The sequence below is a fragment of the Triturus cristatus genome, chromosome 3_2 (genome assembly GCF_964204655.1).
Source record: "Triturus cristatus chromosome 3_2, aTriCri1.1, whole genome shotgun sequence".
NCBI classification, from domain to species: Eukaryota; Metazoa; Chordata; class Amphibia; order Caudata; family Salamandridae; genus Triturus; species Triturus cristatus.
Window position 1 is genome coordinate 263,905,560 of NC_140584.1, and position 19,391 is coordinate 263,924,950.

The window sequence follows — 19,391 nt, forward strand, 5'->3', positions numbered from 1 at the left end:
GCCCTGCACTGTGAAAGGAAAGAAGGAGTCTTGTCAACAAAGTGCTCCAGGACTGACCAGAACTGGTTTGGACTAGGCAAAGGCCTCTCTGCCTTCAGAGAACAAAGAGAAAAGTAGTATGAATATGGGGACCCAGACCCCAAGACTTTAGAGCACTTCTGGAACAACAAGAAGAAACCTCTGCCAAGGAGAAGAACCAAAGGAAGCTGTAGGAGTGGACTGCCCCCTGCCAGTGTGCTGTGTTGGTGGGTTGGCCTACAGTCGTGTCTTCAGTGCCAATGAGAGGAGAAGGAACTTTTGTGTGTACTTCATCATCTTGCAGAATAGTTCTCCAAGGGCTTGAACTTGTGCTGGCCTCCTGCTGAAGTCTCAGGGACAACAGACTTCACCACCAGCTCCCCCCTGAATTTCCTTGCTGGGAATTCTATCTACAGAAGCCTGCGTGTCGCTGGGAGCTGGAAGCACGACGCAACAAGAAGTCTGTCGCCTCCGCAGCTGTAGTTATCGCATCGCCGGAGAAGCGTGCCACCGCTGCATCTTCCAGAAGCGTGCCTTCATCGCAGCTGTCTGCTGTTGCATCACCAGAGAAGCGCATCGCAACCGTGAGGGTCGCCGTCGCATCACCGGAAAAGCATGTTGCAGGGCCTGTCGCGGCTCCAAAGTACAGAGTCACCGCAAGGCTGCCAGGGCATGTACGCATCGTTTTCACATCGTCGCATCTTATCGCATCGCACCGGATTGTCGCATCAGATCGAGGCGCCATCTTGCCGCATCGCAACCGGGCTGCAGCATGAGAATCTACGCATCACCTCCTCTCCGGGAAGGATCAAGACGCATCCCCTACTCTGCGCAAGCATTGAGGCATGACGCATAGTCTCCCCCGAAGCAAGGAACCAACGCATCTCCAACGCTGCGAGCCTTTTGTTTATTTTGTGTTACGCATCCAGGTACTTTTGTGAGAACTGTGTCGCATTTACCATCAACTTGAACTAAGTTAATTCTACCATCTTGAAGCCAATTTTAAGTACAGTATTGTGGTTTTTTGTCGTTTGTGGTCTTGTGTTAAGTCTATATAAAGAATACTTATTTTTATAAAACCTGTGTGGTGTCCATCTGTAGCGTTTTCACTGTATTACTGTATGTGTTCACAAATGCTTAACACACTGCCTCTGTGATACGCCTGCCTGCTCGTGCCAAGCTACCAAGGGGGTGAGCAGGGGCTATCCAGTAGTGTAATCCCCTTTCCCTGACTTAGAAGCAAGGGTCCCTATTTGGTCAAAGGTACCTACCTCTGCCAACTAGAGACCCCCAGTTCTAACATTGGTGGTCAGCGGTGAGGATTTGGACCTGCATTTGTGACTCATATACAGTGATTGGTGTACACTACTAGTGAGTGCAGACCAAACCCGACCACATACTTTTTTGGTAGAATTTTTTTCTTTCCCCTTGGACTGTTATTTTTCCTGAGAACTGCCAATTTTTACTGCCATGAGTAGACCAGCATCCGTTGCATCTATGGATCTAGATTTTGAGGAAGAGAGGTTGGATACCTATAATGCCAAACAGCTGAAAGCGTTCTGCAGAAAATTGAAAGTTGCTACCCAAGGTATTTCAAAGAAGGATGAATACCAAAAGGCACCGAGGGCCTTAGTGGAAGCAAGAAATGCCTCTGGGCTGGTGGTGGAGCCAGCTGAGGATGCGGATGGGCAGCTGGATAGGCCGGTGTTTCCAGCTAGGAAAGGGATACCGTCCCCACCTGGCAGTAGTGTCTCTTCCAAGGACCTGTGTCCCAGAGAGCTGGAAGACAGGTAGAAAAATAGGATGCACAAGCTGGAGATGGCTAAGCTTCAGAGGGAGCGTCAGAGGGAAACAGAGAATAACAGGTTGTCCTTGAAGAGAATGTGAATGGAACATGAGTTGAGAATGAGAGAGCTTAAGTTGGAGCTCGAGAGGCTTGAGGCCGTGAGTGCCTCAGCCAGCAACAAGAAATGTGTGTAGCTCAGAAAGTGACCTTTGCTGAGTTGGAAGTGGAATCCAGCTCAGATGGTGGCAGCAAAATTGAATGTTCTAGTGCTGAAAGATGTGGCACCTGACTTGGAGGGGGTTAACATACACCAGGAGGTTCAAGGATCTGAGATAGCTCCAGTGGTGCGCAGTGTCTAGGAAGTAGAGTGGGGCACTGGAGCAGGGGGTCATGGTCCTAGTGTTGGGAGGGACACTCCACTGACTCTAGATGAGAGGAGCAGGGAGAAGAGTTCCCCCATGGTTGAAGTACTGGTGTGTGAATGTGTAGACCGCCCAGAAGAGTGTGGGTTGAATGACAGAGACAGTCAGATACTGTCTTGCCAATCTCAGGAGAGTGGTGTGGAGTATGTGTGCAAGGCACTGGATGGTGAGGTGAAGGATAGTTTGGTTAACCCTTGTAGGGGGCTCTGTAATCCAATTGTGGGAGAGCATATGGAAAGGCCCTGTTTTCCAGAGCTATGCCAACACCTGTTAGAGAGTGAGTTCTCTGACCCCAGGGAGCTCACATTAGAGGAGGAGGAGACCAGAGGGTCTGAAGAGGCATTGGGGAGTGATCCTAAGAGGAGTAGCTGAGGTATCTTCCAAACCAGAGTGGGGGAAGAGGTTTAGTGTAGTCCAGCTAGGTCCTGTAGTAGTGAGAGGGGTGTAGGGCGTCACGTCCTGTCTTTAAGGGGAAGGAGTGAGAATGGGTTATGTCCCGGTAGTGCCCAACCTCAGTCTCAGAGCCTTGATGGTTCTTTAAGGGAACACCAGGTGGGGAGCCTAGTCTGTCCTGTTGGGCTGCCCGTTGAGGGGGATTCCCTAGTGTCTGGTGCAATGGGAGTGTCTGTAGTCAGGCCTCCATCCGTTCTGGTGTATGGCCGGACCATTCCTAAGTGGAGGGTGCAGAAGTCCAGATTGAGGGGTGAGAGGGGGAAAGAGTCCCCAGTGGAAGAACCAGTGGTTCAGGGGCCAGCCAGAAGGGCTGAGTCACCAAGGAGTGACCATGGTGACACCACTTCTGTCCTGGGGCATCTTCACGCACTATCAGATGGACAGGAGACTGTGAGCTCTGCACCAGGCAGACTGTCACATGACCCATTAGTTATGTGTCACACTCGGGGGAGGGTATATGTACTCCCCAGGAAGTCCGCAGGGGTTTGTCCCTGGGTTGGGAAGCCAGGTTCAGGTGTTGTCCGACCTGGAGGAAGGGGCAACTGTAATCAGTGTCCTGACCGATGTAGCTTCTAGGGGTACCACTCCAGTTGGTGGGGTGCAGTGCTCTGGAAGGGGGTGCAGAGGGAGGGAGTCCTCACCTCTGACCCCGGTGCAGCCTGAGGGGTTAGACCCTAGGTTGGAGGGCCAGGTTCAGGGTGTCACTCCTGACCTGGAAGCCCAGTTGCAGGATAGAACCCCTGAACTGATGGGCGAATTGTGCAGGACACCTGCTACAGGCACCCTGACAATTCTGGAAACGGGGTACCGCTCCAGGTGGGAGGGTACAGAGCCCCAAGGATGAGGACCGGGTGTGGGAAAGCCCACCCCAGTCTCCTGTCCAGCCGCCGGGTACAGGCCTGAGGCTGGTGGGTCAGTGCCAGGATGTCCTAACTGACCTGACAGGAGGGAGAATAGACAAAGGGTGCCAAGCACCTGGGGCTACTGCCCCCCGCTCTCTGATGCTACAGAGGTTTGAGAGCTCTGAGAGGCCTGAGGCCTGGGTCTCAATGTTGACTACGGTCAGTGCCCAGTGTGACTTGCTGTCTGTCTGTTGGGACACCCCTGTGAGCAAGTTAAGGTTAGGTGCTGCACAGGTGGTGTTGTTGTAGCGAGGAAACCTGGGTAACGGGAATCAGAACAACACCCCGTACCAAAATCCTCCCTTTGTCACAGATCAAATATCACTTTAACACATTCACTCATACAATCGATTGGTGGCGCCCATAACACCAATATTCACACTGCACTTCTCACTGGCCTGTACTTACAGAAGGAATAAAAGTTTCCAAGCGCTGACATGAAAGGAATACCTTATAACCTATAGTAAGGGAACTTATTTTCACTAATACTCCTATTACTACACATCTTCATTTTGAACATCAAGATACTCCTTTCATGTAGTCGACAGATCAAATTAGTTGTTTTGTATTTAGTGATTTAATCCAGCTAAACATTCTAAAATTCCTACTCAGTTTCCTTTTCAAGAAATGACCAAACACGTTTTCTTGTTAATCAATAATTTCATTTATCTAAATAATGCAAAATTTTATGAATCGTTATTCAAAACACCTTATTTACCTAATCTGGCTATTAGTCGTCCTCTAAGTTAATCAAGTCGTCATGCAGTTCGCCACAGTCCCAAAGATTTGGTCAAGACCATAAGCGTGTACGCATCAATCAATGCCCATTAATTCAACGAGTCCTCAGTTCATCAGGAAATTGGGCAGCAATTCAGTCTGTCAAAGATTCAGGGAAAACAGCTGTCCAGTAGTGTCACCGTCCTCTCCGTCAGCATAACGTCAGGAAAAGAAAAGGTTCGCGCCACAACTCACTATTCTACCATCATTTTATAATGAAATTAATGTCAAAATGTAACAAAAGTCAGTTTTGGGCACTTCTGATTGGTCGGTTGGGGTCGTCCGGTGACGTTTCTCAGAGTTCGTAAGGTTAGCTCATCGCACTTGCTAGTTCTGTAGTGTCATAACTGTCCATTGTTTATAATTCTGGCAGTCATCCATCGCGACCTTGTATGGGTACAAAGAGTGTAGGTCATCTTGAGGCCACTGGTACAGGAGCCTGGGACATGCGCACTTGGTCTGAAACCTCATGGAATGGTAGCTGTCACGTCGTGTGTCTCGGTCGGCCATCTTGTCTTAGGCCCAATCGGTCAACTTAAGTGAAACAAACACAAAAAGTAATTAAAACATACAAGTAACAAAATGTGTACCCTTCACTAATCCCCCTATGTGTATGTAATTATCTAGCATAAAAACGACATTTAAAGCGTTCATATTCACCCAGTGATGTCATCTGGTGCAACATACAATAACGTCACAAAAGCAACATATATCGTGCAATATTCTATTTTTCTAGTATTAGTATGCGTACGTATATTAATTTACAAATTATTTTAGCCATGCAAAATGAAAATCCCACGTGGGTTTTGTAAATTAGTAAGGTTGGTTAAGTATCACTCAAACACATTAATCTTATTACAATTAATAGATTATTCTAATTAGTATGAACATACAGAAATGGGGGGTATACAAAATGTTGTACTACCCGCTCCATCAATCCCCCCTTTGGTGATTATATCACCACACCATCAAAATTTTGTATTTCTTTTATGGAATCAGAAGCAATTTCTTGTTTTTATTCATAACTCAGTTTCCCCTGTCTCTTCTCTTTTCGCTGACTTATACATGCTCTCCTTAACTTCCTCTAATTCTATTTCTTCAAATTCTCTCTCTTGTTTCTTATCTTTTTTCCTTAAATTTTCTCTTTTTAATTTTTTCTGACTTTTATTCTTTTTACGACAAACACACCCTAATCTTATTATTAATACTGTAAAAATCACACATGTTAATGGAAATAAGATTTTACCTAAAAGGGTACAACCTAGGTTTACTAAGACATTTTTAATAGCAGATATTTTCTGTCCAATCTTTTCCCAAACATCTTCAACCTCCAGTGGTGCAATTTCGTGATGCAGTTCAGTTATATTTTTAATATAAATTTTCAAATCCTTACTTTCGTCTGGAATGTAAGTACAACAATGTTGAACTTTCAGCATTCCACAGACTCCACCCTCTTTTGCCAATAATATATCAAGGGCAAGATGATTTTGCATTATCATGGCACGCATGGCAACCATTTCAGTGTTCACCAATAGAAATCCTCCAGCGGACTTGTTGACAAGCGATCCACTACTGTTGAAAGCCTTCTAATTTTGTTTGTATTCAGAGATATTCCCACTGCTGGTATCAATGCTCCAAAGATGTCACCCACAATTTCTGACCAAGATTCTCTTTTACTACGTGTTGAATAACTACCTAAATTATGTACACCATCTTCTCCTCTATCCATATGAAAAATCTTCGGGAAAACCAGGCCTACATAATATGTGCCATACCAATGGTCTGGCAAACGATAATATGCCCTGTTCCGCAAATGAAATATAACCCAGGAAAAACTGGATCTTTCCAACTTTAAATCCCCATACACCCATGATTCGGTATGTATCATGGCACTCACTATTACCTACAAAATAATTATCATATGCAGTTTGATTCCTTCTAATACAAAATTTCCCTTTCTGAGGCCAATCTAAAGCCATAGTTGGACTAGCTTCACCTTTCAAGTGTTTTTTCCATTTCTACATCCCAGACTGTTTTCTCCACCTTTCCTTCAGATGCCTTTCTTTGCATTTTCAGTCTCCTTTCTTCAACCATATCTAAAAATTTATTTTCCTCTTTCTTGAAGCTGCAAGTCAAATTGTTTTTAAATATATATTCTAATGTTAGTTCTTTAGTCTATAAGAAATATTCACCTAATACCTTTGCAGGTTTTACCTTGTTTAGCTTGTTAATTGATGGTACACATTTTACACCATCTTCTCAAAAATATACATCTACTTTTTCTACTATCTGTGTTTGCCATTCTTGTTAAAATGGACAGTGTCTTTTGACTTAGCCTCTTCTACTTCACAACTAGTTTGTCTAACCCAAGGCTCTAAGCACCTACTTGCTTCTACCAGTTTTGTCTTTTCCTGTGTTTTATTATCTTCCCATTATTTGCATTCTGGTCTCATTCAGTTTGGCATCTCATCATCTTTCACTTTTCCTTCGTGATCTGAATACAGAATGTCCTGAACATCCGCTTCTTCTCCAATATCGGACAAGATAACTCTCAGGATTTCCGATTCTTCGTCCTCCTCAACCACTTCCGGTACAATCACCTCTGGATTTCCTAGGCTATCCGCCTCTTCTTTTACTTCAGGCAGGGCCACATACGTCCATTCTGGTGACTTATACTTCTGGTTAGGTTTCCTCGTTCTTTTGATTTCTTTAATTACACCTCTTTCTTCGTCTTTTGATTTCTCCTGACTCGTTACTTCATTCACCTGTTCAGATCTTGGTGAATTTACTCGTGTCAGTCGATATCTTAATCTTTTTATTTTATTCGTCCAAATGCCGTCTTTTGCTGCTCTTTTCAGTTTACTTCCTTTATCATTCTTTTCAGTTCTCCAAGCTCTCTTTCTTAGAACTCGACCTTCAGGTATTTCATCTTCGCTTTCTTCTGACTCTGTTTCAACTTGATTTTTACTTTCAGCAGCTTCTTATTCCACCACCTCTTTTGTTTTCCCTACTTCTGTCCCTCCTCATATCTCCGGCACACAATCTTCCTGCTGACTACTTGTCCATAATTCTAACTGGATGTTGGAGTTCCCTACACCTCCTCTGGGGTGTTCCGCAGTAACCTTTCCCTCTCTCTCTGTATCTGGCACCTGTCCGTCTAAATGTGTTATCTCAGGTGTCATTTCTCTCAATCTTTCATCCGGAAATTGTCTTTCAGTAATTTCTTTTATTGTCTCTTCACTGCCTTTTTCTTTGTCTTTTCCTTGTCTTTTCCTAGAACATTGAATTACTTGTTCAGTCTCTGAGTCTGAGCTGGTATCAGAAATCTGTAACCTTCTTCTCAAGGAAATACTTCTGGGGACAAATGTTAGCCTTGGCTCTGATTCCCCCCTTTCATGGTTTTCTTTTGTTTCTGGCTCTCCGTCATCTGATTCAGTACTGGATTCTGATTCGTCAAAATACTCCTTTTCTGTGCTATCCACTGGATTTGGACTTCTCAATGTATGACTTGCATGAATCTAGTTTTTCAGTCCAGCACACTTCACAGCTGTTGTTGTGGTCAAGATAACTTGTCGTGGTTTTCCCCACATTGGAACCAAACAGTTTCTGCTTCTGTGTACTTTTATTCTCACCCAGTCCCCTGGGCTCAGATCATGAGCTTGCTTCTTTTCAAGGGTGGTGGCATCCACTCCAACCTGATAAAACCCAGACTGAACTGCATCAGCCAGGCTTTTACAGTATTCCAACACCATGTCATCAGTTATAGTCATAAGCTTGTTGACTGGTATGAAAATATGTCGCATCGCCCTTCCCAGGATAATTTCACAGGGGCTCAACCCTGTGGTTCTGTCTGGAATTGATCTAATAGTCATGAGTACCAGAGGCAAGACATCAGGCCATTTCATACCTGTGGCTAAACACATTTTCCCTATCCTGTTTTTGATAGTACCATTCATCTGTTCCACCACACCAGAAGCCTCTGGGCGGTAGGCACAATGTAGTTTTTGCTGTACCTTCAATGCTTCACAAATCAATTTTATGATCTCATTATGGAATTGTCCTCCTCGGTCTGATTCAATTGTTACTGGGAATCCAAATCTAGGGATAAATTCCCTCAAAAGTAATTTTGCCACTGTCATTCCATCATTTCTCCCCGTTGGGAATGCTTCTACCCATCTAGAAAACAGACAGACCATAACTAGAACATACCTCAACCTGTTACAGGGAGGCATCTCAATGAAATCCACTTGCATTCTGGTAAAAGGCCCTCCTTCTCGACCTATTGTTCCTAGGCTCACTACTGTCTTTCTTCCAGGATTGTATTGCTGACATATTTGGCATCTCTGACAAAGGCTTTCTGCTACAAGTCTGAATTTTGCATTCTACCAGGTCTGCTTAAATGACCTGATCATAGCATCTCTCCCTTTGTGTCCCTCCCCATGATACATCCGTGCCATGGAAGACAGCATGCTATCAGGCATAACTGGTCTTCCATCCCGATAGACCCAAACATGATCCTTCTCTCTTGGTGCACATCCTGCTTTTACCCACTGCTTCATTTCCTCATCTCCTGCTTCTTCCTGAAATTGTCTCACTTCTTCCCAGGTACCCACAATGTTAGTAAGCATCAAAGAACAAGAAATTACTTCTTTCTCCTTGGCCCTGTTTATGGAATTCTGATTATGTGCACAGTATTGAGCCATGTCGTTGGCATATTTATTGCCATTGGCGATATAATCACCACTTTGACTGTGGGCAGCACACTTCACAACAGCTAATTGCCTAGGCAGCTGTATTGCCTCAAGCAATTTTCCAACCACTTCAGCATTCTTAATGGGAGTTCCACTTGATGTCAAAAACCCTCTCTGCAGCCATATTTGACCGAAGTCGTGTACGACTCCGAAACCATACTGGCTGTCAGTTATCACAGTCACTCTCACACTTTTCCCAATCTTGCATGCTCTAGTGAAAGCAACAAGTTCAGCTACTTAGGCCGATTTTACTCCTTTCAGGTAGGATGCTTCCATCACTGCTGAAACTGTGCATACTGCATATGCTGTACTCAACACTCCATCATCTGTTCTCAAACAAGACCCATCTACAAACATGACGAAATCACTTTCTGGTAATGGTACATCTTTTATGTCAGGTCGTGGTTTTGTACAGAAATCGAGTACATCCAGACAGTCGTGATCTGCTTCATCTCTGACTTCTACATGGTCAGCATCAGGCAGCAATGTCGAAGGATTCACATTCAAGCATCTCACAAGACTTACATTCGTTGCACCTAATATGACTTTCTCATACTTAGTCAGCCGACTATGTGTCATATACTGAGTGCGACTCCTTGTTAAAAGGATTGCCACATCATGAGGTACAAACACTTTTACAGGATATCCCATTACAATTCCTTCACTTTGTTCCAAACTCTGACAGGTAGCAGCCACTGCTTTCAAACACCCAGGTAGGGCTACAGCGACTGGGTCTAGCATTGATGAGAAATATGCAATTGGTCTCCTCAGTTTTCCATGTTTCTGTATTAGAACAGAGAGTGCACATCCATTCCTCTCACTGCAGTACAACTAAAACTCTTTCTCATAATCAGGCATACCTAATGCAGGTGCTTCACACAACCCATCTCTCAATCGTTTAAAAGCTGCCAATTCTTCTTTGTTCAGATCAATGGGATCTCTCACATTACTTCGTGTCAATCTTACCAAAGGCTTTGCAATCAACGAGAAATTGCTGATCCACTGACGACAGTGTCCAACCATTCCAAGAAACATTCTTACCTCTCTTTGAGTCATGGGAGCTCTCATTCCTTTAATGATCCTAATTCTGTCTATTGTTATCTTCCTCAGTACTTTTTCAATATTATGGCCTAAATATTGTACTTCTTTCTTGCAAAATTGTAATTTTGATGGTGACACTTTAAGTCCTCCATCTGCCAGATGATTCAGCAAGGCTATAGTGTCTATCTCACAAGCTTCATGGGTTTTCGACGCCACAAGAAGGTCGTCAATGTATTGAACTAACACTGAATTTTCAGGCATTTCTAGACTTTCCAAAGATTTCTTCAATATCTGATTAAATATTGAGGGGCTTTCTGTATACCCCTGTGGAATTCGGCACCAAGCCAAAACACGTTCGCCAAAACGAAACGCAAACATTTGCTGACTGTCATGATGCAATGGGATAGAAAAGAAAGCATGGCATAGGTCAATCACTGTATACCATTCTGCATCATGGGGAATCTGATACAAAATCACAGATGGATTTGGTACAATAGGACAGCAAGACACAACAATTTTGTTTATCTTTCTCAGGTCTTGTACGATCCTGAACTTTCCATTAGGCTTTTTCAGTCCCATAATCGGTGAATTACATGGACTACTCATTATTTCTCTCAGAATGCCTTGTCTTATCTTTTTTTCAATCACAGGAGTAATTCCTTCAATTATTTCAGGTGTCAATTTATATTGAGGGACACTTGGATAGCTTGCTCCTTCCTTCACTGTTATTTTTACTGGATCTACATTTCTCATTAATCCCACATCTTCTCCTGTGAAATCCCAAACTTCTGCTTTTACAGACTGTTTCAATTCTTTAGGTAATTCATCAGGGTTAAATACAACATAGGTTTCAGTAACCTCATTTTCCCTGTTTGCCATTGTCATTTTATACAATACATCTTCATCAGGGGTCTCAAAGGCTATCCCATCAGGGGTACAGAATATAGTGCAATTCATCTTACACAGTAAATCCCTACCTAACAAATTCACAGGACTGGTATCGCACACGACAAAGCGGTGCATTTCGGAAAATTTCCCTTTGCTAACTTTCACTGGCTCTGTAAGATAAGTTTTTAATCTGTCTGTTGGATACACCAACTACTTGGATCGCCAACTACTTGGATCGTTTCATCCGAGAGAGGAAGGTTCTTAACATCAGCGGAACTGACCGTTGATCGAGTAGCACCAGTATTAACTAGGAAAGTAATACTTTCATTATTTATCTTCCCATCTACAAATGGACCTGTCTGGTCTACTTCTAGAGTTGCGCCAAGTACACACTCTTCTTCCTCCCTTCGGCACCGTCAATAACCCTTTTCTGAATCACTCTCATTGCGTTGTAGCCAATACTGCGAAACAGTGCTAGCGTGCGGCAGCTTAGTTACCTGTTCTTCGTTGTAGAATCCTGTTTTGTTACTATATTTCTGTGAGTTTTCGTTCTGTGGAAAAGGCGGTTTTGGCACCTGATTCTGTCGCTGCGGTTGACCACTCACCTCATTCTGCACCTGTGGATTCAATGATGCATTTTCATTGTTAGTACTTGGGGGAAATTTGCACTCGGATTTCCAATGCCCTATCCTACCGCAATTATGACATGGGAATTTCTTTTTAGCTTCTTCTATATTAAAATTTCCCTTACCTTTCCCAGGAATTAATTTTTGTCTCGGGCCTGTATTATTCGCTTGTTCTGCTAATTGAGCTTCCTGCCTCTCTGCTACCTTTACTTGTGCCCACATAGCCTTTTCTTTTAATTTTCGCTGTTTTGCTTCAATCTCATCACTGAAATATTTTGCATGTCTCAATACTTCATCTATCTTCTTATTTTGCCAATATACAGTATGTTGTTTTATCATTTCGCTAATCTCTGGACGTAGACCATATACAAATCTGTATGCAAAATGACTTAAATCCTTTTCACTCAAATTTTCATCACCACTGAACTGTTTAAAGGCCAAAATCAGCCTTTCGTAATATGCATGTACTGACTCTTTGCTTTCCTGATGTGTTCTGTCTATCTTCACCCAATCTGTTTCTTTAGGAGGTACTTTATTTTTCAGAAAGGCAATAACCTGTTCATATTTCTTCATTACCTCAGGATCAGGAGCTCCTGTTTTTGGATCCCTAGGGTATTCTTGTGTTGGCTAATTTATCATCAGCTTGGACTCCGCCCATAAATCTGCTGGTACTATTATGTCAAATAGGCTATTCATATCAATCCATAATACTTTAGACAACTTCACAAATCTGTCCACTTGCCTATACCACTCGACAGGCTTTTCGCGTAGTCGAGGGAAATCATTTGTAAATGACAAAATATCCTGCCTTGTCCATGGAACATTTACATATCCTCCTCCTGGAATTTCTCTCATGGGGCATTCTGTTACTACTTTTTCCTTTTCTCTTACAGGGAATGTTGCAAACGTTTTATCTGGGGCATCATCTCGTTTTCGGTACTACCTGCTTCTCCATTTATCCACATCTCCCCATTTTCTCAACAAGATAATTATTTCCTTAATCTGACTTATCCGTCCTGTGGTGTTCAAATTTTTAATATCCTTTTCAGTGAAATCTATTCGATATGGTTTATGTAAAGCTTTTACTTTTTCAATATCTATACCCATTTCATTTGCTACTACTTCTAGTCTTTCGTGCTGATTTGTCGCTCTCCATGTTGCACTTTTGCACAAAAATAGTAATTCCTCATCCTGATAAGTTTTTAATTTCTCTGTGGGGATAGTCCCTACTATTAATTCTTCCAATACCATTCGTAATTTGGCCACATCTATTGATTGGGATTGTCTTTTATCTGCAAGCTTCTCAACCATTCACTTAATTCTTCTGTAGATGGACCTACTGGTTTCTCTACATTACCTCGTTCTGAATCCTTTTGCGTCTCTAATATTGACTCCACTGTCACTGTATGTCTTTCTGATAAATTTGGGCCTATAAATGGGTTACTCAAAACATTTGGTTCGATCATACTCATTGTCTATCTCCATGGATTTTCATGTTGGCTCTGCTTTGGCTTCTCAGCCTGTTTATTGCTATTATAAGGAACTGTTAACCAATGTTCACTATCTTTCTGTTTATCAAAAATAGGCATCACAGGGCCTATAGTCACTGGAACAGTCACAGCTTCCAGATTTTTAGTCAATTCTCTTATCTTCTCAGTTAATTGTAAGGTTGTTTTCTCTAATTCTGCCGAATTTTCACCATTTACTTTACCTTCTGATTTTCTCTCTACCTCTCTAATGGAATTATTTTTCTCTAGATCTCGGGACACTGGTTCTGACTTTATGATTCGTAAAGTTTCTCTCATTGGGACACTTGGTGTCAACATTTCTGATTCTGGTTGATACGGAGGTGGATTTTTATAAAACATATCATCAAGAACATCATCCTCCGATTCATTTACTCCATACCCTCTTGATTCAACATTATGTCTTTTTTCTGTGCATTTTCTAACTCCAATTTCTTCAACAGTTCTTACGGGAAACAGACCTTCAGTCATACTCGCATTCCGCCACCTTCTCATTCTATCATCATGAGTGTCATGCCCATATCTACCAAACATATACTTATATCTTCCACCACACCTCTGTCTCTCTCTATCATGCATTTCATCTTCCCCTTCAGTCAATGCTTCAAACTGTGTCGGTCTTGGTCTCGGTTCTAGATTCATCATTCTTTCTCTTAAATTTCTCAAAACTGCTAAACTAAACGAACCATGTTCTGGAAATGCTAAGACTCTGTCGTTCTTGGTATATTTCACCCAATTGTCAAACCAAATACAAGTATGATAACCGTATTTCGCAACCATAAAGGATGCAGGGGTTTTCGGTGGAGGAAGTAATTTTCCTTCCCTAGTCACAATCGGTTTGGCTTTTTTAAACCATTTCTTAATTCCCCCAAACCAGGACTTTTTCTCCTTTTCTGGTGGATCGTAATACATCTTTTCTGTCTTCCGTGTATCGCTAGTCTCTCCTTACGACTGTACTGTTGTTTTTAACCAATCGTAGCGCGACTCCCACTAACGCACCAATCCGGAGCGTCTACGACACTTCAGCAATTCTCCAATCCCAGCGTGGCGTACACTAACGCACCAATCAGTAGCGTCTACATTTCTAGCTGACTGGCCAATCCCAGCGCGGTCTTTCTGACGTCAGCAGCCACTGCCGCAGCTCCTGCCCCTGTTGACCCCTCCTTTACAAAATTCTCTCTGTAAGTTTTGTTATGTTTTTCGAATTTACAAATCTGTTAGTAACAACACAAAAACACCACCATTGTCCGCTTTGCTAACCAAAGAATAACAAAAGACCTTTTTCACAAGAATTCCGTCTTTTCCGAGAGCAGCGCTTACCTCTGCCCTACTACGGAATCGTTGCTTCCGTTGATAAAGTAGCACATCCCTGTACCTTACCCTTCTAGCAAGCATTAGCTAACTGTTTCTCTAGAATTAAGACACCTACTTGGAGACCCAATGCTCCTGAGAAATAAAACCAAAGTTTCACAATTAACCCGAATGCCTTTCCATTCACGCACTTTCACATGGGAAAAATGTAGTACATTCACACAGAATTCTGTCTTTCCCGAGAACAGCAAACGGTCTGTCCTACTACAGAATCATGACATTCGTTAACAAAGTAGCACTTCCCTCTACTTTATCCTGCTAGCAAGATAAGGGAACACCTATTACCTTTCCAGTGATAAGCGTTATCAGAGTACCTTCTGGACTCATGGTACCTAAGACCAAAATTTCACAGGTGACCTTTGCTACCATATACTTCTTTCATACAGAAATATCTCTAATGGCAACACACGATGATGTCACCGAACCGAACCCAGACAATGCGTTGTGCAGCTTCACTCGTTACACGTTTCCCCTGTGTACCTACAGGGCAACAACAATTCCATCTTTCCCGAGAGCTGCGCTTACCTCTGCTCTACTACGGAACTGTTACAAACTTCCGACTTCCTATATCCCAGAAGCCGTGCAGACAACATAGAACTCGACGCGACTCAACAGATTGTTAATACATAAACCAATCAATAATCAATAAGCAATAAGCAATTTACAAGCAATAATCACCAAACCAAAACAATAAAAACCATCATACTGCTACCAGAAAAACTGTTGTAGTGCGGAAACCTGGGTAACGGGAATCAGAACAACACCCGTACCAAAATCCTCCCTTTGTCACAGATCAAATATCACTTTAACACATTCCCTCATACAATCGATTGGTGGCGCCCATAACACCAATATTCACACTCCACTTCTCACTGGCCTGTACTTACAGAAGGAATAACCGTTTCCAAGCGCTGACATGAAAGGAACGCCTTATAACCTATAGTAAGGGAACTTATTTTCACTAATACTCTTATTACTACACATCTTAATTTTGAACATCAAGATACTCCTTTCACGACAGATCAAATTAGTTGTTTTGTATTTAGTGATTTAATCCAGCTAAACATTCTATAATTCCTACTCTGTTTCCTTTTCAATAAATGACCAAACACGTTTTCTTGTTAATCAATAATTTCATTTATCTAAATAATGCAAAATTTTATGAATTGTTATTCAAAACCCAAAGCACCATATTTACCTAATCTGGCTATTAGTCGTCCTCTAAGTCAATCAAGTCATCATGCAGTTCGCCACAGTCCCAAAGATTTGGTCAAGACCATAAGCTTGTACTCATCAATCAATGCCCATTAATTCAACGAGTCCTCAGTTCATCAGGAAATTGGGCAGCAATTCAGTCTGTCAAAGATTCAGTGAAAACAGCTGTCCAGTAGTGTCACCGTCCTCTCCGTCAGCATAACGTCAGGAAAAGAAAAGGTTCGCGCCACAACTCACTATTCTACCATCATTTTATAATGAAATTAATGTCAAAATGTAACAAAAGTCAGTTTTGGGCACTTCTGATTGGTCGGTTGGGGTCATTCAGTGAGGTTTCTCAGAGTTCGTAAGGTTAGCTCATTGCACTTGCTTGTTCTGGAGTGTCATACCTGTCCATTGTTTAAAATTCTGGCCGCCATCCATCGCGACCTTGTATGGGTACAAAGAGTGTAGGTCATCTTGAGGCCACTGGTACAGGAGCCTGGGACATGCGCACTTGTCTGAAACCTCGTGGAATGGTAGCTGTCACGTCGTGTGTCTCGGTCGGCCATCTTGTCTTAGGTCCAATCGGTCAACTTAAGCGAAACAAACACAAAAAGTAATTAAAACATAGAAATAACGAATAAAATGTTTAACCTTCACTAATTCCCCTATGTGTATGTAATTATCTAGCATAAAAGCGACATTTAAAGCGTTCATATTCACCCAGTGATGTCATCTGGTGCAACATACAATAACATCACAAAAGCAACATATATCATGCAATATTCTATTTTTCTAGTATTAGTATGCGTACGTATATTAATTTACAAATTATTTTAGCCATGCAAAATGCAAATCCCACGTGGGTTTCATAAATTAGTAAGGTTGATTAAGTATCACTCAAACACATTAATATTATTACAATTAATAGATTATTCTAATTAGTATGAACATACAGAAATGGGGTGGTATACAACATTTTGTACTACCCGCTCCATCAGTGTCCACAAGTGAGGAGAAGGGTTCCACATGGGTTAGCTTGGTGGACCCTGACAGTATGGACAGAGGAATTGAAATAGGCTCAGATTGGCTTAGAACTGGAATATGCCCCTGCAGTTGCAGGCCAGGTCCAGGTTCTATCGCCCAAAGCAGGGAAGCCCATCAAGCTAGTGATTGGTCTACCCTGTGTTTTGGCTGGAAGGGTATTGTGTTGGACTTGGCCCTTTTTGCACAGTCATCCCTGAACTTTTTACCTTCCTCCTGCATTGTGTCTGACCTGTTTTTATGACTCTGGGCATTTTACCACTGCTGATCAGTGCTAAAGTGCATATGCTCTCCCTATGGTAAACTGATGTATGGATTAGTGATTCCATGATTGGCTGGTTTGGTTTACTTGTCAGACCGTAGTACAGTGCACCAGGGGTGCCCAGGGCTTGTAAACCAAATGCTGCTGGTGGACTTGCACCACTGGCTGTGCCACCCACAGAAGCAGCTTGTAAAGTGTGTCTCAGGCCTGCCACTGCAGAGCCTGTGTGCAATCTCTGACTGCCATGTTGACTGACCAAGTGCACCCACTTGCCAGTCCCTAAACCCTTCCCTTTCTTCATATCAGACACCCCTATGGTAGGCCCAAGGGCAGGGTGCATTGTAAGCATAAGGTGGGACATGCCCTGGTGTGTGTGGCATGTCCTAGTAGTGAATTACAGCCATTTTCGTTTTTTCACTATTGCAAAGCTATCTGTTCCTCATTGGCCAGAATGGGCAGTTTGATTATTACATCTTATAATCCTAACCGAACATGGTAGAAATTTGAGTTTAGTATGCCTGAACTCAGAATGATAAAATACATCTTTTAGTGAAGTTGGTTTTACCATTCTGTGTTTGAAAATACCACTCTTAGAAAGTAGGTATTTTCTTGCTTAACTGTCCAAGCCTGCCTCTGCTAGGTTGTGTATTGTGTGTCTGGTTTGGTGAGTAACAGGGGCTGGGGGATTCCAGGAGAGAGGGTGAGTCAGCACTGGACTGAATAGAGAGATCTGCATGTAGATGGGTGGGAGGAGTTGCACCTGGGACCTGAATAGGGCTGTGCCTTCCCTCCACAATGCTGGCTCCACCTCCTGTGGTGCGTCTGATGTCTCTGCCCTGCACTGTGAAAGGAAAGAAGGAGTCTTGTCAACAAAGTGCTCCAGGACTGACCAGAACTGGTTTGGACTAGGCAAAGGCCTCTCTGCCTTCAGAGAACAAAGAGAAAAGTATATAAATATGGGGACCCAGACCCCAAGACTTTAGATCACTTCTGGATTAACAAGAAGAAACCTCTGCCAGGGAGAAGAACCAAAGGAAGCTGTAGGAGTGGACTGCCCCCCTGCCAGTGTGCTTTGTTGCTGGGTTGGCCTACAGTGGTGTCTTCAGTGCCAAGGAGAGGAGAAGGAACTTTTGTGTGTACTTCATCATCTTGCAGAATATTTCTCCAAGGGCTTGAACTTGTGCTGGCCTCCTGCTGAAGTCTCGGGGACAACAGACTTCACCACCAGCTCCCCCCTGAATTTATTTGCTGGTAATTCTATCTGCAGAAGCCTGCATGTCGCTGGGAGCTAGAAGCGCGACGCAACAAGAAGAAGTGTGTCGCTGCCACAGCTGTAGTCATCGCATCGCCGGAGAAGCGTGTCGCCGCCACATCTCCCGGAAGCGTGCCTTTGTCGCAGCTGTCTGCTGTCGCATCACCAGAGAAGCACGTCGCAACCGTGAGGGTCGCCGTCACATCACCGGAAGAGTGTGTCGCAGGGCCTGTCGTGGCTCCAAAGTACAGAGTCGCCGCAAGGCTGCCAGGGCGTTTACGCATCGTCTTCACATCGTTGCATCAAGGGCGCCACCTTATCTCATCACACCGGATTGTCGCATCGCATCGAGGCGCCAGCTTGCCACATCGCAACCGGGCTGCAGAACGAGAATCTACGCATCACCCCCTCTCCGTTAAGGATCAAAACACATCCCCTACTCTGCGCAAGCATTGAGACGCGATGCATAGTCTCCCCAGAAGCAAGGAACTGACGCATCTCCAATGCTGGGAGCCTTTTGTTTATTTTGCGTTACGCATCCAGGTACTTTTGTGAGAACTGTGTCGCATTTACCATCAACTTAAACTAAATTAACTCTACCATCTTGAAGCCAATTTTAAGTACAGTATTGTGGATTTTTATCGTTTGTGCTCTTGTGTTAAGTCTATATAAAGAATACTTATTTTTATAAAACCTGTGTGGTGTCCATCTGTAGTGTTTTCACTGTATTACTGTATGTGTTCACAAATGCTTAACACACTGCCTCTGAGATAAGCCTGTCTGCTCGTGCCAAGCTACCAAGGGGGTGAGCAGGGGTTATCCAGTAGTGTAATCCCCTTTCCCTGACTTAGAAGCAAGGGTCCCTATTTGGTCAAAGGTATCTAACTCTGCCAACTAGAGACCCCCAATTCTAACAGTCTCCAATAACCATCCAGAGGGACACTGAATTTCATGAGCACTGGAATAGGTCTTTGAAGATTTGGGAAGTGTGAAACGTTTTCACCATCACATCAGAGTCAAACGTCTAGTCCAATCCATGGTCCACAAGGTAAGACCAGTCACATTGAGTGTCAGT